The 26183-nt window shown below is 47.5% G+C and overlaps 1 protein-coding gene across 4 annotated transcripts in view; it reads left to right on the plus strand.

The window, feature by feature from the left end:
* The window catches only part of LOC142592548 (uncharacterized), a 140007-nt gene that overhangs the window by 89447 nt on the left and 24377 nt on the right, over positions 1-26183 (plus strand). The window contains exon 1 of one of the 4 annotated variants that reach the window (XM_075704057.1): positions 9556-9697. The exons of 2 other annotated variants lie outside the window; for them this stretch is intronic. The gene's annotated coding sequence lies outside the window, so the exon portion shown is untranslated. Of the gene's footprint in view, positions 1-9555; positions 9698-26183 lie in introns of those variants that run through there. One more of the 4 variants, XM_075704058.1, reaches the window with a different exon arrangement.

The raw sequence follows: 26183 nt of genomic DNA on the forward strand, positions 1-26183 counted from the left end.
ATGAGAAAGAAATGGCCACATTGGGCTGACTGCGCTTGAATAACACGACCGAATGACGACGATGGAACGACCACAGTTGCAAGACGACGACTGTGTGACCTGGAAGCAATGATGACGATGACATGAAGACGTCGGATTGATGATGACGGTATGACGACGACTGCAATGTGAACCCGAAAAGTAGCGGAAAGACAAAGAAACATTCGATTCAAGAAAGATTTTATTCTTTCTTTACCCGCCCCATAGACAAAGAGCCATTCGCTTCGAGCAGGCGACGCGACGCTGACATTGTGGGGGTGACTGGTACACGAAGGGTAGGTTTCGCTTGTTCCATGAGAAAAAGTGAGAGCTGGGGCGGGTTGGTACGTATTCAATGCTGAGAAACACAGAAGTGTGAATTATCCGGGGAAGAAGAAAAGAAATAGACACCACAATGGCTGTGTTGTCTACTTTCCTTCCTACCCGTGTTTTTCTTCGCTGTTTCTTTCTTAAACATGTTCTAGGCTGTGTTCATGGCCTGTTCCCGAATAAGCGCATTAAGGCACCGAGAACTAAGCAGAAGCTGCACATCGGGACCACGCTGCCTTGGGGCGAGTCAAGTCAGTGTCTCAAGTGTCCCCACGGCTCTTATTTTTTGCCCAGGTTCCTTGCGTGCCAGAACAACGTCATAGATGGGCAAGTGTTCACTATAGCGAGGATTTTAATCATAGCAATCAGTTAAAATCAAGCATGGAAATTGTATTAGCCTATAAGTTGCGTTTACAGTGATCTGTAATTTCACTTCGAAGCTATGCACTGTCTTCACTATTCTCGCTTTTTTCGACGACGGTAAACTTCGGCGACAGACAAACAGCAGCCGGCCGACTATACTGCATTGTTCACTCAAACGTATGCACATGCGAAATGATGGCGACGGTGTCTCGTGCGCCGCCGAGAAGAAGAAAGATCGCGCGCAGCACAATAGGCACTCACGTTGGTACGCACTCAAAGGGCGTTTTCGACGATAAACATCGCATGCTTGACGCTTAGGCTGTAACACCAAAACTATTTATATTGCTGCGCGCGTTCACAGAGTAATTATCGGTGTTGTTCCAACAAAAGACGACGACAAACGGTGCAAGGTGCATAGATACCTAGAGTGGACAGTGCTGAAGTCAATTCTGTAAATATGCCTTGTAAACATTCTTCTTTGTTACTACTACTTCGATGGAGCAGCATTTGAAAGAACCATCTTGTGTGATCAGAGAGGTATTTAATGTACACAAAAGGCACAGAGTTCACGAGGACTACAGAAAAGGCAGCAATTTACTGTTGTACTTGCGCGTGCATATATATATATATATATATATATATATATATATATATATATATATATATATATATATATATATATATATATATATATATATATATATATATATATATATATATATATATATACTTTATGGTGAGTGACAACATCGGGACGTATGGCCATACTGCACAGATAGCTTTCTTTATTTATTTATAGATGTCCCCTAATGATACCATGTCTAGTTTTATGATGTTTGTTGTTCTTTATTCAAAGCATTTACCGCCATAAAGAAGCGTTAGGGCAGACGCCTCTGCGCAGACCTGCAGACTAAATTTTGTGACCCATCGTTTTCGAAAAAAGAAGTGCGAATTTTAGGAACAATAGCGCTGCTCCATGCTAGCCCCATACAAGTAAGTCTGCGCAGATGCAATTCACACCGCGAACTGCGCACAAAAACGGAAAGGCTTAAGCAGGGAGAGAAGACGTGCCTGTTTTTGATATCCGAACAAACAGCCGTCGATCGCATTCAAAACCGCTTCAGAAGACCAGGGTTATGTAGCGTAATGTATGAGGAGAAATTTTCATGCGTGTACTTGCGCAATATTATCGAGTACACGGTGGTGAGACAACATAAGGATTTTGCAAAACTAAGTCGCGTTTAAAGTGCACCGTGAACTAGTGGCTTACGACTAGTGTCAAAAGTGCATTGAAACACGTCTCTTAAACATACGATGAAATTTTCATCCACCCAAGGTAACGCAAAGCCACTACAAAAGCTTATATTAATCCCTCACAAAGAGAAATTCGCCTGGGAACAGGCATCTCACATAGCACCGCCACCTATCCGAAGCTGTTGCTCTACCAAGTTCCAGCTATGTTTACTTGTTTTCAATTGCGTAAGAATTTACAACAAAGATATTCAGGATTTTAAACCCTATATGAAAGCTTCTTCGCAGAACTTCACTTTCCACCTAGCCAATAATTCGTGAGGAATACCAGGAATGGCATATCTATTTCAGAGAGAAAACTTATTTTATAGAAGTCAGATAGTGAAGCGTGAGATAATATGGTTGGCTAACTCCACGCAGAGAAAAAAGGATGGAGACAAAAAAGTCATGAAAAATTAAATTGGGAAAAGAAATTAAGAGGTGCGCGTAGCGCCGAGTAAAGGCCACATTAAGAGGAATTCGATGAAGCATGCCAGCTTGGCTATGCTTGATTTTAGGTGAGAGCCGAAATGTCCTGTAGAGGTGTATTTCCCGCAGGCGCTTCTAACAATAGTGTGGTTGATATGAGCAAAACATTGTGCGATTTCGCATGATTGAACTGAGCACAGTTTGCATAGGTTCACGAATACCGGTTTTGAACTTCGGTAGAGCAGCTGTTGATGCAGCATCGGCTAGCTCGTTGCCGGCCAAGCTACAGGTAGTGGTCAGGTGCCCATGGACTCGTGTTAGTGTGATGGCTTTCCTGCGCAATGTGCAATAACTGTAGTAGGCCTAAAGCCGTGTTACAAGACGAACCTCTTCTCATGAAGGAATAAATATTTTGCGACGAGGATTTTGCATCAAAGAGCACCATCCCATTATGGGGTGTCAGACAAATAATTTGTTTCTCGAGGCCCTGCTGCAACATATTGATAATGTATGGGAGTTACGCTCCTTACCTGCCCCGTGGAAACACTACAACATAATCGTCATCCTCCGCAAAACGGGTAAACTTTGACACTTCGACAAGCTCTGCCTCACATCTATCACTTCATGCGTGGGAAAGGTCATGGAGCATGTCTTTCTTACTGAGCTTAGTGAATACATGGATAGAGAAGACGGATAGGGAAGCCGCACACCATGATTGGCTTTCGTCCCTGGTTGTACGCACAGGATGTTATGTTTCAACTTCAGCGTCAAGTAGTTGACGCACGGCTGGGGCCTAAACTGGAGACGATGGCAGTACTCGGCCTAGACTTTACTAAAGCGTTGTATGAAGTCAAGTGCTTCGCGATACTCGAGGCACTATTGCAGCTAAACATGGGTACAAAGATATATCGCTACAGCAGACTTCCTCTCCAACCTCACTGCTAGATAACAATGGGGGGAGGGGGGCTCCAGTCGGAGGTTATCCAGATGGTAAGCAAAGGCGCACCACTAGGGTCGGTCCTCTCGCTCATGCTTTTTAACATCGCCCTCCTGGGGCTCCCAGCGCAGCTGTCGGCCATCCCACGCCCCCATGACTGCCTATGCGCGGGTGACATCTGCCTTTGGACTGCTGGAAGTAGTGATGCAGAAATCCAAGAGACCCTAGAAAGAGCGATCAACACAATGGTAGGGTACGTTGAGGCAGGAGGACTTTCATGTTCGCCGGCTAAATCAGAATTACTCATGCTAGGTCCCGTTAAGCACCGCCGAACGACTCAGGAGAGCACGCACCCCATCACGCTGGAGGTCAAAGGACACCTCATAACTTGCGTGCCTAGCCTGCGAGTACTCGGGCTCCGTATGCAACACAACCTTAAAAACGCACATACGGTCCAACGCTTCAGCAACAAAGCTACTCTAATAGGAAGGTTGACTCTCGCAGTCCCTCCATACACATGGCAATGAAAGAGGACAACCTGATACGACTGGTACAAGACTGCCATCAGCGGCATCGTGTACGTCACGCCCTGCCTATGCCTCTCCAACGCCGAGAAACACAAGATTAACGTCATTGTACAGAAACCATACAAGCAAGCCTTGCACATCCTTCAATGGACGGCGAATGAGAAGCTAGCTGAATTGGGCCTACATAATACCACTGACGAGTTAGTTGACGCCCAGCGCAATGTACACTACGAGCGGTTCTCACAAACAAAGACCAGGCGGCACATCCTCTGCACGGTGGACATCCAATACCTTACACAGACCGGAGCCAAAGTCCCCATCCCCCCGGAGCTCCGAGACCATTCCTCATCCCTCTCATCCCACGCAATATACACCTGCCTGAAATGCAGAACGGCGCGCCCACCGCGCGAGGCAACTCAACAAGCGTTACGAAGAGGTCACACATGTAGCTTACGCAGACGCGGCGGAATACCCGCAACTACCGGCCATGGCCCTAGCTGTGGTCATGGGGCCGAACCATACCCCTACCACTACCAGCTCCATACGCTGCACACAAAACGACTACGCAACGACTGCGGCCTCTTGCATCATTAGCAACTCCGAGACGGCTGTCTCACCATTTCACCAATTTCACCAGAGCCCTCATCTCACCGCAAGCACACCGCGTACTCTATAACACATGCCCATCCCGTCACTGCCGCGTTCAGTTAATCTGGGCCCCGGACCATTCAGATCTTGCCGGGAACGAAGTCGCTCACGACGCTGCCCGCGACACCATTTACCAGGCGCATCACCCGTCATCGGAGCAGTGACCCCCCCTGACGACCGCAGCCCAGCAGGCTGAATACGAGGCTGTCGTCTCTTGGCGCGGTCACGTGAAAGACAGAATGGCTACGTATTGTCCCGCAGTAGTGACGGTGAATAATACAACGGCAGATCTGTAAATCATGAAACTAACTTTTATTGGGCAAACTTGTGCCCGCAAAAGCAAGTTGCACTCAAAGCGCAGCGATAGCGGTGAACAAGGTCGGCGATTGTCGAAATCTGATCTGCCGGTCAAGCGCGCCGACTTTTATATGTGCGTCATCGAAGGTTCCACAGTAATCGCTGGTGCCCGCGTGCACTCCAGAAAGTTCTACACGTGTCACGTCGCACATGCAATCAGATCACACAACCTTCGGTGACAACAGACATCAGACAGAACCATCATTAACATTCGAGAAAGTTCCGATACATGCGGACGCTTCCCGCGCTGAGCGATATTTGTTCGACGTTCAAAAGCGGTCACCGAAAAATAAAAACAAATGCACGTTTCAGTACAGTGAAATCCTCATGCATTATCGTAAGGCCAGAATGGAGTAACCACCTCCTGACAAGTCACTGAATAAGTACCCCACGACAACGTGGTGATTATTACGGACACACGAATTCCCCACACCCTCGCTGTACATTCATATTTACCCAGATGCTTACAAAGCACAATGCAAAGCGCGCGGAGAAGTCGCGCCCACTTCAACCACATTATGTGGGCATTAGTGTGGTTGCTTGGGCTAGCTGGTAATTCATGATCAAAAATAATGTACCGAGCGAAGTACAAGGACTGCGACAGACGACATACACAGCGCTGACTTCCAACAATATTTTATTGCGTTGCCATATACATGTATATATACACACGAGGTGGCAACGCTATAAAATATCGTTGGAAGTCAGCGCTGCGTATGTCGTCCCACGCAGACCTTGTCCTTCGCGCTGTACATTATCTTTTAGATCTGGGCATGTCCCGCAGCGACACACACCATTAAACCCAGCACCAACCCTACATCTGCAATCACCATGGCCGAGCAGTGAGAGCCAGTGCTGCTCACAGCGTGCCTGGAGAACTAACTCTGCGCAGTGTTGTTGTCCAACGCCGCTGCCAAGACTTAAGGTCTTACCGCTGCCTGAAGAAGGGGAGCTCCGACGGAGTTAGGCTCCTGGTACCTGCCCCCTTGACGCCAGCAAGAACATTTTAAAAACGTTTTTTCCTTTCCTTCTCGTATGGAACAAGTAAAACAAAAGAAATAGTTACTTGTTTGGAATCTAATTCTGCAGTGATTGCAGTCGCCTTGTGATCCCACTGACGAGACTGAGCTATTCGTAGAATCACACAAGCCGCTGCTAAGATGCTTGAAGGGACAGGTTCATCAGTGCATGAAGCAGCCGTGTAGCTGGCACGAATGAGAGAAGGTAAGCTGCTTGAGGCCAATGGAGGGGAATCATAGCATATTAGAAGAGCCGAATATATCAAGCTATACTAATGGTCTAGGCTGTGCCCACGGGAGTGTGATATCTGTACCTCGAAGTCTGAAGGATGGTGAAATTTAAAAGCTTTTTGAGTTGCCACAGTCTTGGTGGGTTAGTAGAAATGATGTAAGGAGGTGGTGTGTACGTCGAATCGGTAATCGAAGCTGAACGCGAGCAGGCCCACAAGACCTGTAGACGCCGATAAGGTAGGTCCGTGACTTTTCTATCATGCTCCGGATCGATGTACAACGTGCTAGGCCAAGACATATTAGCAGCACTTTAACCTGCACGTTTTCTAACACAGCGAGGCAAGTCGAGCACGAACTCTAAATCACAGGCATACTGAGGTCTATATTCCACAATCAGCGCATGGTATAGTTGAAGAAGACTTCGTTTAGGGGCTGCCCTCATCTCAGTCCAGTGACGACAAAAACTTGCATGAAACTCGAATGCTCTGTACGTAGCGCATTAGCGTATTTTGACCACGATAACTTGCGGTGAATGACACCTTCTCAAATTTTGAAATAGATAATATTTATAATTGCAGAAATATATACACATTGCGCACTGGTGGTCGCATTGGGCGCGGTGTGCATAGTCCCGCTCGAAATAATATGTCCCTACTCAACTGGGAGCATTTCTTTTAAGCAGCTAAGACTACACGTCGGGCTATATTGATTTTTAAGGCGGCCACATGGGTCGCCTAAGAGCTATCTTTAATTATCTACCTAGCTCGGCCTTGTCTGCCCAATATCGCTCTAGTTCGCGTCATACCCTACCGTATTCCTTCACCATTTCCCGCCACATTATCAACGTAGCATGACACACTACAAACAGAAGCACACAAAACATGTGTTTAATCGTTCTTTCGCTCTAAAGGTCGCCGATCTATACATGTATCACTTTGGAACCAGACAAGAATAATAACAGTAACTACAGAATCAGACATGTATTTACAGATAGTACGCCATTACGTAAGCCAAGTAAACACCGAACTTGCTAAGGTGTTGCACTATATGCCAAAAAAACAATCGCACTACAATGTTTTGAAAAAACGCCGTTCCTGTTTCATAGCGGTGTATAAAGGCGGCTAATTCATAATTGCGATTCAAAGCAATAAAGAGTGCACAAAATATTTCTAATGTAAACTGGTTGTGCTGTCTGAACATAATTTTGCGCGGCAGCACCTGGAAGCTAGGAACTATTGAGTGGACAGTCCCTACTATGCTTTCAGATGTCGTGGTCATTGACGTCTTATTCTGTGTGAGTAGACAGCGCCAGTGCCGCATAAACGCCGCATCAAAATAAATGGGGAGTAACCTCACAGCAGCTGTCACAGTAAAACATCATTTTTTCGATGATGAAACCAAGCATGGAAAACCATGGCGCCTCACGAAAGTAGCATGTCTGGTCGTCTGACAGTGTCTTCCTTCAAGTCATTGACGTGATTTGTGAGTCCCTTTAGTTAAATTCAAAGTAACTGGATCGGGGTACTTGATGTGGCATGCTCTACAGCATAGCGCAGGAATAACATACAAGATGTGTGTTATTTTTCTGCTCTACACTCGTACACCCATTGGGGTGTATACTTGCCACACAACGATAAACGTCATCTGTGTTGCTTGCGTTTCTTTCCTCGAAAACACTGCGCTCACTACATTCTTGTCGAGAATGCTCTGTCATACTGATAACACACACGCCGTTAGTGACTTAGAAGGTCCGAGCTCACAGCGCTAAAGAAAGGAAATGCGGCAAAGACAGATGACGATTATTGTTGTGTGGCAAGATACCACCCAGAGGGTCCAATCGTGTTTAAGAGTGCTCGTGACGAACCTTTCATCCAAATGAACAACTGCGGTCGCCGATGTCTTGAGCGGAAAGCTACTCAACGATACGTGGCAACAGGTGAGCCAGGTAGCGAGAAGTAAGATCTTGGGCTCGAATGAAGTGTCAATACTATCGGAGGCAAACTTGCATCAAATGGTGTGAGGTGATTTCGTTGATCTTACTATATATTCACAAAGCTTGACCTGTTGCTAGGTTCAGTTTTTCTCATTGCAGAAATCCTTATTTAGCACATTGAACCGCCAAGAAAGATACGCTCAGCCCTCGTTCCTTCGTCGAGATTCCCTAGGTACTCAACAACGCGTACGTTTACATATATTCATTAACGCTATAACAGTGGTATGTTAGTCATCTCTTCAACGTCTGTAAATATTGGCACCTGCTTGTTCAAAAAAGCCCATATTCATGTCCTTATTAGACGCTTTAAGCAGAATGTAAAATTATTGTATGGTGACTCCGACTTAAGATCGTTTCTACCTGGCTTCCAGAGGGATGTGGCATGAACCAGCACATTACATTGTCACTGCAAGTAAAATATGGCACATAATCACTGTGGCGCACCTGAAATTTTGTTTCAGCAGTGGTAGGAAGGTCCTGGCTTCTTCGTCGCTGAATTACGTCTAGAGACCGAAGTTACTATGTAGCTAGAATATTCCTTAAATGTGCGGGTATATTTGCATGCTTTCGGCAAAAAATAAAAAAAAACGGATATGAGAGTTCGTTTCGCTCTTCTATTCTGATTTCCGGCATCTGCTGATGGTTATCTATAAGTCGCAGTTTTACATTTGTTTCCGGCACTTTTTTCTTGTTTCAGTTGTCGGCGACGCTGCTTTAGCGCACGGAATTTAATCATAGCCTTAAACCGGTCAGTGTTCGCATTCATTTTCAGTAGCTCAGTTGCAGGCGAGATGATCCGATTGAGACGTGAACAGCTTGCGAAGGCTTGGTTCCGGGAAAGAAGCTAGACTGCTTCATAGCAAAAATAATGCTTCTTTATTACACCAGACACTAACAATCTGCACGCTTTGGCTGTCGCGCACAAGATGTTTGTACGCACGAGATCATTGAAAAAACAAGCAAATTTCAGATTCACTTGGCTTATGCATTCGCCGCGACTCTAAACTATTCAAAGAGACACTCATCGCAGACGGCAGTTTCGGCAAAAGGCCAAACTACCGTCTGCAACCTCGATTTCGTGCACTCTCGTGCTGCGAGCGTCGATCTAGACTTAGTGTAACTGCTCCCGAAATAAACGCAGCTGCGTCTTGAAATATGCCATGCTTGCCCTTTTACTCTGTAAGGCCAAACGTCTGTGACATCCGCTGCCTTTTCAAAAGAAAACAAGCACAAAACCAGCATGGTCTTAAAAACAATCGATCGTGTGAGAGAAGAGAGCGTCGACAGACACCGCGTACCTTGGTGACTTGACGTCTAGACACGATAGAAGAGATAATTTTCTTGGAAGAACTTTTACGTAGTGCAAATTCAACAGAAATAAAGTTCGCTTTCAGAAGTGATGTAGTGCGGCGTTGTTCAATTCTGCGGCGTGTCTCCGACCCTAAGCCGCAAAATATATTGTGTAGAGTGGGATGTGTCGGGAAGCGCGGCAGAACTTGCGTTTCGCCGTTACACTTGTTCGACATTCGGCGCCAGAATACTACAGCAACATTCTGTGAGTTTTCAGTTCCTGGCATACTTCCTCGGTCTGACAATTTTCGCATTGGCTTTTGTAGGTTTGTGGAAAATTTCGGGCTCATAATCTTCCTACGCTTAAGTGCGTACACTGAATACGCAGAGGAAGAACAATAACCACGAGCGACCACTTTTCTTCGTGTGTTGACGACTTAGCTTTCGTGAATATCGTGGACCAACATGTGAATTGCGTTTGGAGCTTGGCTCAGGATTCCGGACCTGGTGAACGGGCAGTGAAAATTCAAACTTTTCTTATGGAGAGGGCGTGCCTGTTTTCAGTTAGGTTCTTGTAATGGGGTGTTCCGTTGTAACGAGTGAATAAGAACCTAATAGCGAATTATTTTGTAATAGGATGGTAAGATTCTCTGTTCTTGGTAAAAAAAAATATTGTATAGCTATAGCAGACTAACGGATTTACTTGTAACCTGATCTAACTCTGTGATTGCCTGCCCCAGTCGGCTGTGGAACGACTCTAACCTGTGAGTCCTCAAACTATTTTCAATGCTGAAACCACCAATATGGACATTTACTTGGTGCGCAATGTCTAACACAACTCGCGTCCATCCCTAGCATATAATTCACCCGGCGTGGTTGCTCAGTGGCTATGGTGTTGGGCTGCTGAGCACGAGGTCGCGGGATCGAATCCCGGCCACGGCGGCCGCATTTCGATGGGGGCGAAATGCGAAAACACCCGTGTGCTTAGATTTAGGTGCACGTTAAAGAACCCCAGGTGGTCAAAATTTCCGGAGTCCTCCACTACGGCGTGCCTCATAATCAGAAAGTGGTTTTGGCACGTAAAACCCCAAATATTATATATTACTAGCATATAATTCAATCACTTTGCAAGCTTCATAGAAACGAAAACTATTTCCCAAATGATTAATATTCAGTTCCCTGTCCGAACAGCGTGGTGCGCTAAAATTTCGCCACGACTGATTGCAGTTTTCTTTTTCCCTTGCAAATTTGTTGTTGTTTCTGTAGTAAACTCTCGTACTATGTGTACCTTGACGCATAAGTGAAAGTCCTTCCACTACCACACTCTGCCACCACTCTGCGAAATTTGTAAGGCAACATGCAACAACTATTTCATGCATTTGAACAATTGAAAGGCTTTAGAGTAAAGCCGTGGACCTTTCATGAGGTTTGCTGAACATGTTCGTTTAGCAGACACCTATGTCTTTGTGAAATCAACGAGAGTATATCTGTTTTAGTTTATCGTGTTTTTTATTAGTACCTCGCCTGTTGTCAATCGAGTTTCTGGCAAATAGGTATGACCCACTGATAAACTCGCCGGAGCAGTTTATCGCTTGTAAAATCGGAATATCAAAACCCAGTCTCCTTGTTCGCTGAGACTGAGCTATTTTAGTAAGGATTCTTCCGCTTACTGCAAACTTACCGGTGTGGGAAAGGCATTACAACTGTAAGTGAAGCAGAATGGCGCTTGATCAGTTTTTCAAGCGAAGCTTTGTTTGACTACCATCCATTGCTTTCAACTGGGCTGGTCTGTCTGTCTGTCTGTCTGTCTGTCTGTCTGTCTGTCTGTCTGTCTGTCTGTCTGTCTGTCTGTCTGTCGAAAGAAGCACGTCCGACGATGAGATTGGAAACACCGCTCCTCCAGCGGTGGAGCCTGTTGCTCTAACAATCAAGACACAATTTTTCTCTCGTACATGGTAGTTATAACATCATATGTAATGCAATAGGCGAGAAACGTGCGACAAGTAGTTAACACATCACCGGATGATGGTATAAAAAGGACCTTTCTATCACGATGTGCAAACCATGCACCACCGAAAAACTTCAAGAAGTTCTGCACTTCAAAGAGCGGCGACGACGGGCAACATATCAAGAGGGGGTACCAGACAGGTTGGATTTCTGTTAGTCATACATGTCCACACATATTCGCAACGGGAGGCGGCATGCCTCTGAAGCAGGAAAAATCCGGAGACAGCTCGACGCATCCTAATGTCTTGCAAAGGGACTCTCTCAGCGAGACCCGCAGAGAACGTTCACCTTCCAGAAGCGCTGGGATTGGACGGAAGCGTTAACCGGTAGCAGTGGAGCTAAACAAGTGACTTTTACAATATAAGTGAAAAGTGAAATGCAGGGAAGAAATTGATCGGACCGGATCCGTTTCAGGCGTACGTAACTTTACAAAGGAGATATACAGGTTTTAAGGAGGAGAGAAGTTAACGGGGAGACACAGAGATAATGCTAGACTGATAAATATATATAGCATAACTGATTAGCTCAAGCAAGCTGAGTGACCATTTGTTGCCGCCCCGTTCCGAACGGGATGCCAATATTTTATTATCGTCAATGCGACGGTGCAACCCACGGGGCGTCGAGGTTTCGCCGCCCTCCTCCCTTCGCGCGAGACGTTCGACAACCGAAAACGTACTTCCGCCTCTGGCTAAGGCCCGGATTGTGCGCGATGGGTCCGATGGCCGCGTACTCGCTCGCAAGCGAAGGGGTAGCGGCGCTTGCGCTTGCCGCTGCATCTCGCATGGTGACCGCGGCGTCGTGCTCTCTCTCTCGCGACAAACCAAGCATGCGATTTCAGCTGGTTTACAGCGTTTCTAGTGCTGTTTCACAACCGCTTTCCTTCGTGAACTTCGACACGTTCGACGTAGAGACTCGCGAAATATGTCGAAGATGATATGTGGCTGGAAGTGATTGCTCGAGAATATTGCCCCTTAATACAAGTGACGTTTCCTCTCTGTGCGCCATGCACCTTGGCTAATGCCCATTGGTGAGCCTCGTGAGCGCTTGTTATCGCTCACCTGGTTAGCGTTTCTTATCGTCGTGCGCCGTTTTCGCTTGTCGTCTCGTTAAAGCTTCGCCTACACCGATTACCATAGCGCGTAGGAATTGCCTTCTTTTACTCGAGTCATTTGCCACGCGGCATATGTGGCATACTCCTTGTCCTTATTTGGAGCTATCCGACTGCTATGTAAGCTGAAATATCTCAATCGTACTGCATAAAAACAATGGTACCGCTCCTTGTGAGGACCCGAATTCCACAAAGTGGTCGAGCGCGTGGCGGAGTCGGTTTCCCTCGCCTTGCCAGTTGTGCGGCGAGCTGTTATTGCTAATGAAAACAAATTTATTTGTAAGCAATAGCTGCCTCTAATTAATCAATTTGTTGCAAAAAGATGTCTGCAAATAGCAGCTTGGAGACTCATCTATATTATGAGGAAGTGGCACCGATCGTCTTATTAACATATGATACTTGAACTGGTCCTTGGTGCAAAACCCACAACATAGGCCAACTACACTGCGCGAAATTTGTAATAATGGCCCATTCGTGATATGTGTGTTTATAAAGTAATTTCCTAGGCCAATGTAGGTTCAAACACTCGCGCACGCAATGCACTTGGTACTGTATCCGTCTCCCCAACAGTGGGCAGAAACCCCAGCAATGTTGAGTTAAACCCCTTCACTACGTCTAACTGTACATTTCCAAAGGTGGAAGACACCACGTTGTAGGAAGAAGACCAGGCCAGACCGAAAAACTATGAACACATGCGTCTGAGTGTTTTTCTGGCATACTACACGGAGCATTCACCCAAAACTGCATGGCGACGAACCCAGCCAACTTCCCAGCTGGCGCCACTGCTTACGCAATAAGGCCTCGGTGAACTGCATAAAGAGGTCTCGGAACATTCTAAATGGCGGGGTATTCGGGATAAGCATGCATGGACATAACATCTTCTGCACACAGCCGGAATATTCACTTCCAACCCCTCTGATTGCTTTAACGCTTGGAACAAGATAGTGGATAGACACCCCTTCCTGCCTCCACTAGCGTCTCTCTCCCGAAATCTATGAATTTTTGTCAACTAGAGGTGCAGTCCAAAACAGGATAGGGCGGCGAGCAGAGGCGCATGTGCCCGACGGATTCCATGTCTTCATTTCTTGTTTCATTCCAAGCCGTGGGAACATGCAGCATATTTGTCAGCTTCAGAGTTTTGCAGCTGACGAGACGTATCGGCAGCCTGCTCTGGAGCTGAGCGGCTTGGTAGTTGGAAAAGTGATCATAAAAAATTAGAAAAAAGCCTCGGCTACCTGGCAATCTAAATTATTCGACACGAATAAGCAGTGCTCGTGCAGGCGGGTGGCATTCTGTAGAAAAGAGTAGGACCAATACTGAAAAGGAAACTAAGGTCTCGCACAAAGCCACCGTCGCAAGAAAAAAAAAAGAAGGAACAAAAGACAGACGCAGCGGTTACTTATAGCAAACGCACGAAATCTTTACAAAATTAATTAGGGGGGGGGGGGCAGCCTACATCTTCAGCCCTCGTACGTCAGCCTAGTTGCTGCATTACTGAAACATTAAACTCATTTAGAATTGCGTCTTGTCTCTGTATCTCTTTTCGTAAGTTATTTATTTGGTTAACTTTCGCGTATTCGCCATGTAAATTAGGGGCGCATCCTAACACGTTTATGTCCTGCTCAAACACGACGTTAACACCAGTGGGGATGATTTATCCTCAATATAAATACCTATCTGCATGTCTTGTTCACCTTCAGCTCAGCACAGCTACATTTTTAGTTCCTATCTGGTCAACAAGCACTGATGTCAGAGCAGTCTACGCGGCAAATTATTAAATACATTACCTTAAACGTAACCTATTTAGAACAAAAGTTTATGCACAGATTTAAAACGGCCATACTTATTGCTATGCGCAAGTGATAAAAGACTATAGCAACGTGTAATTAATCTCGGAAAGATACAGGGGCAAATATTTTCGACTTCTGCATTGTGGCTATGATAGTGTGAGTATGAAATTATTAAAGCGATTTTTTTTTGCGGACTTTTCCGTGTTTCCAGTCGTAGACTTTATCTCGCTTAACAGGACTAAAGAGGAAGGTCTGAGCAGAAGCCCACTTTAAAAAATTATATACGAAGTACCGACGCTTTTCGCTATACAAGAATGCCGTTAGCAAGCTTTCGGGAGGTGGTGATTTGTGGCACTGTGTTCCACTACGTGTTATGTGTGGCGCTATCCTTACCCCCGTGCCCTACTCATACACGATAGCCAACTGGTACGTCGGAAACCACTTCCTCAAGGACCTGTTCAGAACCCTATGTATCGTGTGCGACCATAGGCGCAGCGTCTTAAACGACATTGCCTCGAAGCGCTAGCTGTCGTGAGAGAAGAATAGAAGAATTCTCCCCTTAGAGCTGCGCCGTGGTACCGTATCATGATGGCGGTAACAACTTTATTGAAAATCCGGCAAATTGGTGCCCTGGGCCGAGGAGGTCCGGAGATTCTGTTTCCTCGCCGCCTCACAGGCTTGTTCGATGGCCCATAGTTGATCTTGGAGGTTTCAGCTGAGCAACGCAGCCGTCCATCGTGCCGCAGCTTCACCTAGGGAAATTGCATTTTCTCTGCATATAACTTCACATTCCCAGAGAATGTGTCTAAGAGATGCGTGATCCCTGCCGCATAGTTTGCAGTTATTGTCTGAATGGATGCCCGGATATATCCTCCTGAGATGGACGTGGTTGGGGAAGGTCTTGGTTTGTAACTGCCTCCAGTCTGCCGGTTGGGCCCAGCCGAGTTTGGTGTTAGGGGGTGAATAAACACGCCTGAAGTTTTGATAAAATTTTCTAATGTCACAGTAGCTGGTCAGTCTGTACCTCTCTGTCCATGCCTCCGTAGGATTTCCAACTCCTACAGGGAATCCTTCTACGCGGGCGCGGAATGCGAGACCTCGCGCAACGTGGTGGACCTCCTCGTTGAGGTTGTGTACGGGGGTGTCGGGGGACGTGTGAGCCGGGAACCATATAATATGTCGTTCCTCCGTGTGCTCGGAGGTGACATAGCATGCCTTTTTTTACAGCTGTGTTAGACTGAACTATCTACTGGATCAGCCGAGAAATACGAGTTAGACATCCACATGAAATCGCTGTCAGTTCACCACAGAAGCTAAATGCTTTTAAAAAAGGACATCAGCGTTCCAGAGTATGGTAGGAGTGTAGTGACTATCCGTCACTACCTTGTACCCGGTTCGCAGAAATCCAGTTTAGTTCGCCTTGCTCACCGTAGCGGTCATTGTCCCCTGATCTTTCTTGGAATCTAGGTGGCTGCCTGAATGGAGCGCCACCATAGCTGCTCGGCAATACTACTTTTGAGTAAATCCGGTGCACTGTCCGTTCTCAACCTGTCAAACGGTATGTCCTTTGCTTCCGCTAAACCAAGCTCCGAATAGGAGCATTGCGTTTATAAATGTTGCGGGACGCATGGATTACAGCGACGAGAGAAGCGTTGAAGTGCGTTAGGGGGAGGGGGGAAGGATATGCCAAGAAGGACAAGGCGTTGTCATAGGGTGTGTAGTTTGACGCCCTTCTCAGCTCTCTCGCCTCTTAGAGTTGACGAGGAGGGTTCAGAAATAGTCCTACAAAAAAGATGTTCAACAAACGCCGCCGTTGCAGACTGGGAGGGGCTAGGAAATTGTTCCCAGATTATGTCCGGACGCAGGAGGGGGGTGGGGTCGTGATGAAGTGAGCCATTGCTGTGCAATAAGGTTGGGGTGGGGGGGGGGAGGGAGGATGAAGAGCAGGCACCAGTGCAAACACATGCAATAGTTGTGCGTACTTATTCGGGCGGGGTCGCGCGCCCATGTTTTCAGACATTCCTCATCTAAAGTTGCCCTTCTTAAAACCCCGTTCATATTATATACTTCTCGTTTAAATATTTTACTTTAATGAACTGTAACAAAGGCGCCACTTACACATCCCAAGGCATCTCACTGCCTTAAAAAAATTAACACATCGGCATTCAACTCATGGTTTTTGTGTTTCAGTCCAGATCCCACATTTGCACCTTCAGTAGAGGTTGTGTGAGGCCTTAATAGTGACCTTGCGTGAACTTGAGCAAAATAAAACACCTGATCACTGCACATAAGCTTCGCTTCGTTTAGAGGCGAACGTGGCGTTGGGTTAGCGCAACATAATTTAAGGCTCAGAATCTGTTCCTTTTCCTCGCATACTCGAACTTGATTGTCCGCATACTTGAGGCGCTGGCTGCGAAACAGTTATGTGTCAGTTCTGTGAAACAGCACTTTATACAGTCTGTACGATGATTCTTCTCTACAATGACGCGTAATGCCTTCCTACTCGGCTCAGCTATTGCGAGAAGTAAACGAATTAGTCAATTTTCTCAAATAATGTGCTGTGCTGCGATCGTGCTGTGTCCCCAAATAAAGTTGTCTTACTCTTCTCCATCTATTCAGGGCCCGCACTATTGCAGGCAGACGACATCTATTGTCATGCAGCCACGAAACCCGACAGTTATTGTCTCCATGCACATAACGACTGCCGCTTCATCAGTATGCAGCTCTTTCTGATGTTCTCTAAGCACGAGCTAAAAAAAATATGCCGGTCGTCTCGTCCTGTTCTTTTTTTGCTTATTGGAAAGCAAAAAAAAGAACGTCTTCTAGACTGCTAGATACGTATAGAAAGAAGTACCTGATCGCAGCATGAGCTACGCACATTGTTCCTAGTCGGACAGGTCTCTTACATATATGTGACGCGAGAAGGAGGTTGCGGACGGAGACAAAAATGGTCGCCCGAACACTGCCTTTATTCTTCGTCATCTTCTTTCTCCACTATTCTACCGTACCGTCCTATTGTGCGGTCCGTCACACGATTCCCCCTCCCACCGAGAGAATCGTAGGTACAAGGGCGGATGATACCGCCACAATGTCCTCACATATGAACGATGTCCGTCTGGCAGTCCGATGACGTCCAGCAGAGCTCAGGTGGCCAAGGCTGGTTGTTGCGCTCCAGACGACATCTAAATGCGCCGAAGCACGTGAACACTGATCGAAGTTGAGCTCTTGATACAGCTGAGTAATATCAAAGTGCATCGCAGGAGAAAGATCTATGGTTTCACTTAAAGCTAGTGCATGTGGAATGAAGAATGCGCGGACTTCGGTTGATTGCTATCACTGGAGACCTGCCGTTGCATGAAGTTGGCTCGCTTCTGGTGGCTGTACATGTGCGTTGTCTGCAAGCAGTGCAGGTTGCACTAAATTTTTCATGTGCCATCTGTGTTGCTCTAGTATGCCAGAAAATTGCAGCTGTCCTATTCGTCGTTGTCTGCGGTCTTGTGGCATTTGTCGTATCAGGCAAGGTCTTGATCTGTGGCGTCGAAAAAGTTCTTGACGACGGTCATTTGTAGGAAAACGACATAATTGCCGTGTTCTTCTTCGGTTCAGTTGACTTCTGTGTACATGTTGTCCTTTGTATTGCATTTTCTGTTTCGATGGCGCTCTTTTTCGACATCGCGATCGTCTTTTCCGGATCCATCCTTGCATTAGCCGAACATGTTCATGGAGTTGCTGGGACAACGTTTCCTCCTGTGGCTTGTCTGATGGGGAGGTCCATGTTTGAGGTTCTTCAGAAGCCACGTGTAAGGCTGCGATCCTTGTGCCGTCGTGCTGAGAGGAACACTTCTGTTAGTTGGCAATGTGTGATATCCGGTGCCCTCGATTGCAATGTCAGCAGTTTTTGGCGTCTGGTGTGCGCGAAAGCGCTTGAAATATGCAAAGCAGCTAGAAAGTCATGTGTCAGCTCTTCATCCGCTGTTGATCGACGTAAACGCTCTGTCTCGCGAAGTGAACTTGCGGAGTTGGTGGTTTGATTGTGGTGTCGCGGTGGAAAATAAGATGGCTTAATTTGACTTGTACTGTTGATTGCATCCGTGCAGCCCGAAATTCCAGGTGGTCGATTATTGGACGACGACGCAGTGTATGTGACTGCACCACGGGCTTCTAGGGATGCGTCTGCCTGTATAGAAGTTGAGGTCTCATTTGGGAGCGAAACGATTCTGTGAAGACACACGCTCGAATCAGCTTCATAGAACAGTCGCGTGACTTAAAACCAGGAGGTTGGTCGCACGTACAAGAGGCAGTGAACGCATCTCATCCATTAGCGATGGCAAGAGTACGGTAACGGGTTGAAGGCGCACATATTGCTGATTCCTGCACGGAAGTGAAACTTGATGGAAGGTCCGGCCTTGAAGGAAAGCGACTTGGATATCGCTCAGAAAAAGAACGATTTACTTTATCCATTGTTCCTGGTGAAATAATAGTAGGCGTGCGATTTTGTTCCGTCGTTTTGGGGGGATCCCTACAAGAGATAGTTGTCGACAGTCTAGTAATACATGGCTTTGGTTCGCTCTGATGACGATAACTAGATGAAAACTGTGGATGACTGCAGCGACCCAGTTGATATGTCTACAGCTGGTGGATTATAGACGGATCTGCAACGCATACTTGAAATCGACTGATCATCTCTTCTTTGATTTTCTCCCACGAGTCATTGTTTTCAAAGATGTACGTGAGGTAGAACTGAAATGGCTCACCGGTGACGTAGTCACTGAAGCTGGCGACCATATCCTGTTCCAATCATGATGCAGCAGACGCGTGGCGCTCGAGGAGACGAAACCAGTCTTCCAAGGGCCCATCGTCCGCTGATCCAGTGTACTTGGGTATGTCCAAGGCTTGCGGCGATGTGGTCATGATGGTGGTCGGTGTCGGTGGTGAAGCTGTGCGCTCTTGGTTCACGCCGGGGTGTTAAGTACTTGCATGATGATGTGAGGCCATGATGAGGTGGCTGCCAGGTCTTTATGACGTGACGCGAGCGGGAGTTTGCGGAGGGAGACAAACTTGGTAGCCCGAACACTGCCTTTAGTCTTTCTCTACTTCTTTCGCCACTATTGCACCGTGCTGTCCTATTGTGCAGTTCGACACACACACACACACACACACACACACACACACACACACACACACACACACACACACACACACACACACACACATATATATATATATATATATATATATATATATATATATGTACTTGTGAGTAAACGCCCACGAATGGCGTATATTGACAAGATAGGTAGAGTTCGCCGCGACGGCCTTGATCAGCTGAGCGCCTATCGAGATTCAAATAGCCAGCCGCACTTCATCTCCCTCGTTCACCTTCTCTTGGATGCCCCCCCCCTATCCTGTTGAGGCGTAAACCCACTACACACGTGTCACATTTCCTTCCGCGCAGACGAAGCCCGCCGGTGGAGCAAACAGGCTGTCGAGAAATGAAGGACTTTAAACGGGTGACATGCGAAATTTCTGTATTTGCGGACCGTCGGCCATTTGACGTGAGGAGTGCTATGCGGTAGGTTAATACGTAATACGCTGATACGATCATTAATCACATAGGCTCCAACATAGTGGCCCAGCAGTTTTCACATATAGCACGTTTTCTGGTTGGTTTCCAGAGCCACACTAAGTCACCAGGATCATATATCACGTGTCGGCCGGAAGCGCTTCCGGTATGACCGGAAGCGCTGTATCGCGAAAGTAACTGCAAGACATTCTTGCTCTGTGACGGTGTAGTTGCGCTCAGACTTATTTAAAGAGCGACTCGCATAGGCGATGACGTGTTCTTTGGTGTTGACGCGTTTAATACGGACAGTGTCGATGCCAATACCGCTAGCGTGCGTAAGAACTTCTGTGGGAGCCGCATGGTCGAAGTATCGGAGAATGGGGTGGTACGTCAGAAGACACTTCAGCTCACGAAAAGTAGCCTCACATTCAGAAGTCCACTCAAAGGCAATGCCCTTCTGGATGAGGCTAGTCAGTGGATACGTGATGTTGGCAAATCCATGAATAAACCGGCGGAAGTACAAGCAAAGCCTCAGAAAACTGCGCAGCTCTTTTACATGGCGAGGTTGCTTGAAGGCTTCCACGGCAGCAGTCATCACTGTATCGGGTCGTATACCAACCTTATCCACTAGATGGCCCAGAACCAGTATTTGGCGCTCTCCAAAATGACATTTCTTCGAGTTGAGCACGGAACCCGCTTTTCCCAAGCAGCCTAACACAAGATCGAGACGTACATCGTGCTCTCTGAACGTGCGCCCGAAAATGACTACATAGTCTGGAAAGCACATGCATACTTCGCACTTTAAACCACGCAGGATGTTGTCCATAAAGCGCTAGAAAGTTGCAGGTGCATTCCAGAGTCCGAACGGCATCCCATTAAATTCAAAAAGTCCATCCGGTGTTACAAATGCTGTTTTCCTCTTGTCTACCTTGTGCATAGGAATCTGCGAGTACCCCGACCTCAAGTCAACACACGAAAAGTAAGACGCTGACGAAAGGCAATCAATAGCATCATCAATACGCTGAAGAGGATATACGTCCTTTTTAGTGATGGGGTTCAGGTGGTAGTGGTCAACATAAATCGCCATGTACCATCTTTCTTCTTAACCAGAATCACTGGCGCTGCCATGGACTACAGTATTCTTCGATTACATTCTCGTTCAGCATTTCGCGGACTTGGTCGTTGATCACATTGCGTTCCGATGGTGAGACTGTACGGCTTCTGTGGCAAATGTTGGGCAGATCCCGTATCTATGCGATGGTGTATACGAGAAGGAGGAAGCGATGGTGACCCCTCTTGCTGCGAAAAGTGAGTGTCAGGCATGCTTTAGCAGAATATTCGCCCCTTCGTGACGCTGCTTAGTGCTGAGTGACTTGTTCACCGTAGTCAGAATGTAGGAGTGCACAGCAGGGCATGCATTAACGAAGTGGCGTTCATCCGCAGAATCAGGGGCCTCTGTAAGAATGGCGAGCGACAGCACTTGATCTTCATGGTGGGCGGCAAGTTTCAGGCCCTGTGGTAGTATTGCAGGTTCACTCGAACAGTTTACGGCACATAAGTTAGTGCGTCCCTGACCAACTGACAGCGTGCAATACGGTATTAGTACATTCCTTTAGATGCAACTCAGATGAACGGGCTCCACGGTAGCGTCGAACGTTCCGTCGGTGTGTAGGCAAACAGGCAACTGAAACATACCTTGCGAATAACGGAGGCACAACTGTATCCCGGGATACACAAAGCACACTTTTACGATACGGTGGGCCTTCCATAAACGCAGCACAAAAGCTCCTACCTACACTGATTTATCCCGCTGTACAATCGACATTGGCCCCACACAGTCTCAAAAAATCAAGGTCCAGGATTACATCATACGTACAATGAGGTACAACAGTGAAATCTGCGTTACATATTTGACCACCCAAGGTAACGTCTACATTGAAGACGCCAACAGGATACAACTCCCCATTCATTCCGCGAAACATATCGGCACGAAACATCACTTTTCGCCCTAGGAGGCTTTTAAACGCAAGACTCATCACTGAAGCGGTTGCTCCCGTGTCCACTAAGGTCATTGATGTAACTTCGTCGTGTAATACAGACTCCTTATTCTTAAACCAACAAATGGGTGGAGGCAGGCACGTACCCAAGGGGGGGCCCAGGGGGGCCCGGGCCCCCGCCCCCTCCGAAATGAAGCGGCATACCCCCCCCCCCCCATCAACCCACGCCACCACTCCTCAGACAAATTCCTAAAGCGCCGACAAATCAATCTACTTGGCAGTCAACATTTTGCCGTCTTTTACAGCGAAAGCTGTGTATGACTAACTTCTGTTCTTTTTTTCAGCATCCGTTAACAGAAAACATCATCATGAGGGCCGATCCTGCATGGTGATAGTGAAAAAAGGTCCAAGATCAATGGCACATACCCCTTTGGACTCGGGAACCTACAACGCGCCCTTCGGTGTCTTCGGGACGGGCCAATGTATGGGGAGCTCTTAACTCCTGCTTCGCCTCCGCTGCGGGTGGGCCCGGTATTGCAATATCTTCGGGATCGGCCTACGTATGGGGAGTTCTTAATGCCTGCTTCGCCTTTCACGTCGGTCGTTCCGGCATTGCACAACCTTCGGGATCGACCCACGTATCGCGAGCGCTGAACGCCTGCTCCACCTCTGCTGCGGGTGGGTCTGGTATTGCAATATCTTTGGAAACGCCTACGTATGGGAGTTCTTAATGCCTGCTTCACCTCCGCCGGGGGTCGGCCCAGCATGGCACTACCTTCGGGATCGACCCACGTATGGCGAGCGCTTAACGTCTGCTTCACCTCTGCCGCGGGTGGGCCTGGTATTCCAATATCTTTGGAATCGGCCCACGTATGGGAAGTTATTAATGCCTGCTTCACCTCCGCCGGGGGTCGGCCCGGTGTTGCGCTATCTTCGGGATCGGCACACGTATGCAGGGTGCTTAACGCTTGCTTCACTTCCGCCGCGGGTCGGCTGGATATTGCATTATCTTCAGGCCGACCCGCCGCGGTGGTGAAACACTTTGCTTTTCGTTTGAGAGCTTTGACTGTCGCCAGCTTTCGCTGCCATTCCAATCTTCACAGAGTGGGATGGTTGTCAATTTTTGCACTCCTTTTGGATGGCGGTAGTTGCCGGCATCTCCTGGGGTCCTTTGGTGTGGAGACCAGTTTTCTGATCGATTTGGTGCCCACGCTACTAACTCAAAAGAATTCAGACAGGGCGTGGTTTATTGTTTTAATTTTAATATTTTATTTCGTTAACAAAATTTTTATCTGACCCTCTATTCAGCAATCACGCGCATCGCTGTTGCTTCGTTTGTTCAACCTTCCTTATTTAGACTGATCCAGGGGCCAGGAAAGGGATTCGGCTCATAGTCAGCTGTTCTGTATGCTCGTGGAACGAGTTGTTGACGGAGAAACTGTCAGTTGCATTTAACTTTTCCTTTTGCTTCATTATTTATTTCCTCGAGTGACGGCTCGCCGCGACGCTGGCAGATCTTCTGAACCATATATCCGCGATATGGGTTAGATAAGATGGAAAATTAGATATTGCGAAACAGCATCCATCATCAGACCCTGCAATAACTGTTAAACCCATAAGCAATATGACTGTCACCTGTTACCTCGTCTGGTTTTTCCCCTAATTGTACAGCACTTTTCGTGCAGAAGTGGCAACTGGAAACAAGAGTCACAAGGAGATGAGACATTAAGCGATCTACTAAGGGAGAAAGCCACGGCAACAGCCAAACAGGGGGAAAAGCGAAGATGTTCGTGAAAATATTTATGGATCAATATCTTTTTATTTAAAAAGGAAGTTGAGAAAACGACACCGGAAGTTGATAATAATTCCGTGTGTTGAATGACGCTTCTGCAGTTATGAATCGAGCCCCATGCATGTATCCACTTCCCTGCTGTGCTAATGGGGGTGTTTTTCTAACCTTCCGCGGTGGCCTCAGTACGTCGAGAACCCCACAGCGTCCTGCGCTCTACGCCGTTGTACGGGACTGGGGACCACGAATCGCTACGCAACTTCCCAAATAACAACACAAATCGGATTTGGCACTTGGTAGAGCAGTAAACGAGGGATGCAAATAAACTGTGATTGTTCCGCAAATATACATTTCTCTAATTCTTCTAGAGCTAATTCAAGAAACGCTACTAGAAATCTTTATTTGGCACTTTCGCTTGTTACCTTGTTCTTGGCAAGGTTGTTCCTGTGCACCTTTCATGCGCGAGTCCATTTGATGTGGTTCTTTGTTTGCCAAGTAGACAAGAGGTGTATCTCACAGGTGCACCTGTGAGATACACGTGATTTCAATGCTCTTTTGCAGGTTTATGCCTCTTTATGGCGAATGGTGGGCATTATTCACATTTGTACTAGTAAAAGTACCCTTCCCCTCATTTGCATAGAATGTTACCTTAAGTTGCCCCCCCCCCCCCCTGAAAAGAAATCCTGCGTACGTGCCTGGGTGGAGGTATCTCTGTTGAATATTGTCCAGCGACCTCACCTCAAACGGCCGCGCTGACTATTTTTCCGGAGGCGGCAAGGGGTAGCGACGCAGCGGGAAGGCCGACCGGCTAACATGAGGAGCGGGTGTCAAGCTGCGATCGGATGCTGGAGAACGGTTCCACAGCGGCTCCGGGCGCTGGTGACGCAAGTTTCCTGGATATGTGTGCGATGGCGAGTACGTTTCGCCAAGGGGAGCGCGGTACCGCCTAGACATCGTCTATCGGTCGAACCTCGGTGGTTGGCGGCGATTTCAGTACGTGCCAATGTGACCCAAGTCGCCACAGTTATAACACACAGGTAAACTACGATCGATGAACTGCTCCTCGAAGCGCTCAGCCGTGGGGGTCGTGTAGCTGAGTGGAGCGGCTCAGCCTGCTGCACAGGAGGAGTGGTCGGTCTGCGTGCGAACCTGCCGGGGCGAGGGTGTTCTGCAAGTTTGGTGTTCGGGCGTAAACGTGCCCACAGGTGGCCATGGAGCTCCCCTGTGGTTGATGTCTGTGACACATACCGACGGCTGCCACGAAGCGCAGTGTGCTGCAGGCGCCATGTGTTGTGGGTAATAAGCATCAGGCTGTTGCGTGACGTCGCGCGCTAGCACCTGCTGTCGCAGCAGTTCTTCGCACACGATGTGCTGTATAGCAGACAAAATATCGGCGGACGGGCTCTTATCGACGCTGGCAACGGTTGCCATATTCGCCAGGCGTCCAAATTTTGGCGCAGTGCGACGTGTCTTCAACGTTTCAAACGTACGGCAATGATGCACGACATCTGAGACGCAATCAATGTGTTCCCTATTTATAAGGAAACTCTAGACATATTCTGCAATTCCTTCGAGGAGATGTCCGACTCAGTCTTTCTCAGACATCTGTGAATGGACTATTTTGCACAGCTTGAGGATTTCATCTATCTATGCAGTGCATGCTTCTCCAGGAGTTTGAGCTCTTTGAGCTAGTGTTCTCTCCGCGCGTTTCTGTTTGGCGTAGCAGTCGCCAAAACACTTCTGAATTTCCTCAACTAAGCGCTCCCACGTTGTTAGGGAGGCTTCGTGGTTTTGATACCACATCAGCGTTGTCTCACTCAGAAACAGTAGGACATGTTCAAGCTGAGTGACAGAATCTCAACGGTTGTAGCGGCTCACCGTTGTGTAGTGCGTCAGCCACTCGTCCACATCCTCGCCCACTTTTCCCGCGAACGAGCGTGGTTCTATGTAGTGCTGCAGAGGTCCAACTGGCGCTCGCATTTGGGCAGTTAAAACTAGAGCCTCCGTCTTGAGCCATAGGGAAGGTCGTTGGCAAGATACCGGCAAGACGACGGCTCCGGCGAAGTTCTAGGTATCTCGACTCCGTGGTACGTTGTGTCATACCCAGCACCTTCACCACTGTGTTACGCCCACGAAAGGCGTTGATATACATGCCAGGTAGATTTAGACGCGACGGCCTTGATCAGCTGAGCGCCTATAGAGATTCAGCTAGCCAGCCGCACATCGTCTTCCTCGTTCACTTCTCTTGGATGACCCCATACTATTGAGGCGTAAATCCACTATGCACGTACGTGTCACGTTATATATATATATATATATATACATACATACATACAGACATACATACACACAATCATCAGCCTGGTTACGCCCACTGCAGGGCAAAGGCCTCTCCGATACTTCTCCAACTACCCCGGTGATGTGCTAATTGTGGCCATGTCGTCCCTGCCAACTTCTTAATCTAATCCGCCCACCTAACTTTCTGCCGCCCCCTGCT

Source organism: Dermacentor variabilis, chromosome 9 (assembly GCF_050947875.1).
Source record: "Dermacentor variabilis isolate Ectoservices chromosome 9, ASM5094787v1, whole genome shotgun sequence".
Classification (NCBI taxonomy): domain Eukaryota; kingdom Metazoa; phylum Arthropoda; class Arachnida; order Ixodida; family Ixodidae; genus Dermacentor; species Dermacentor variabilis.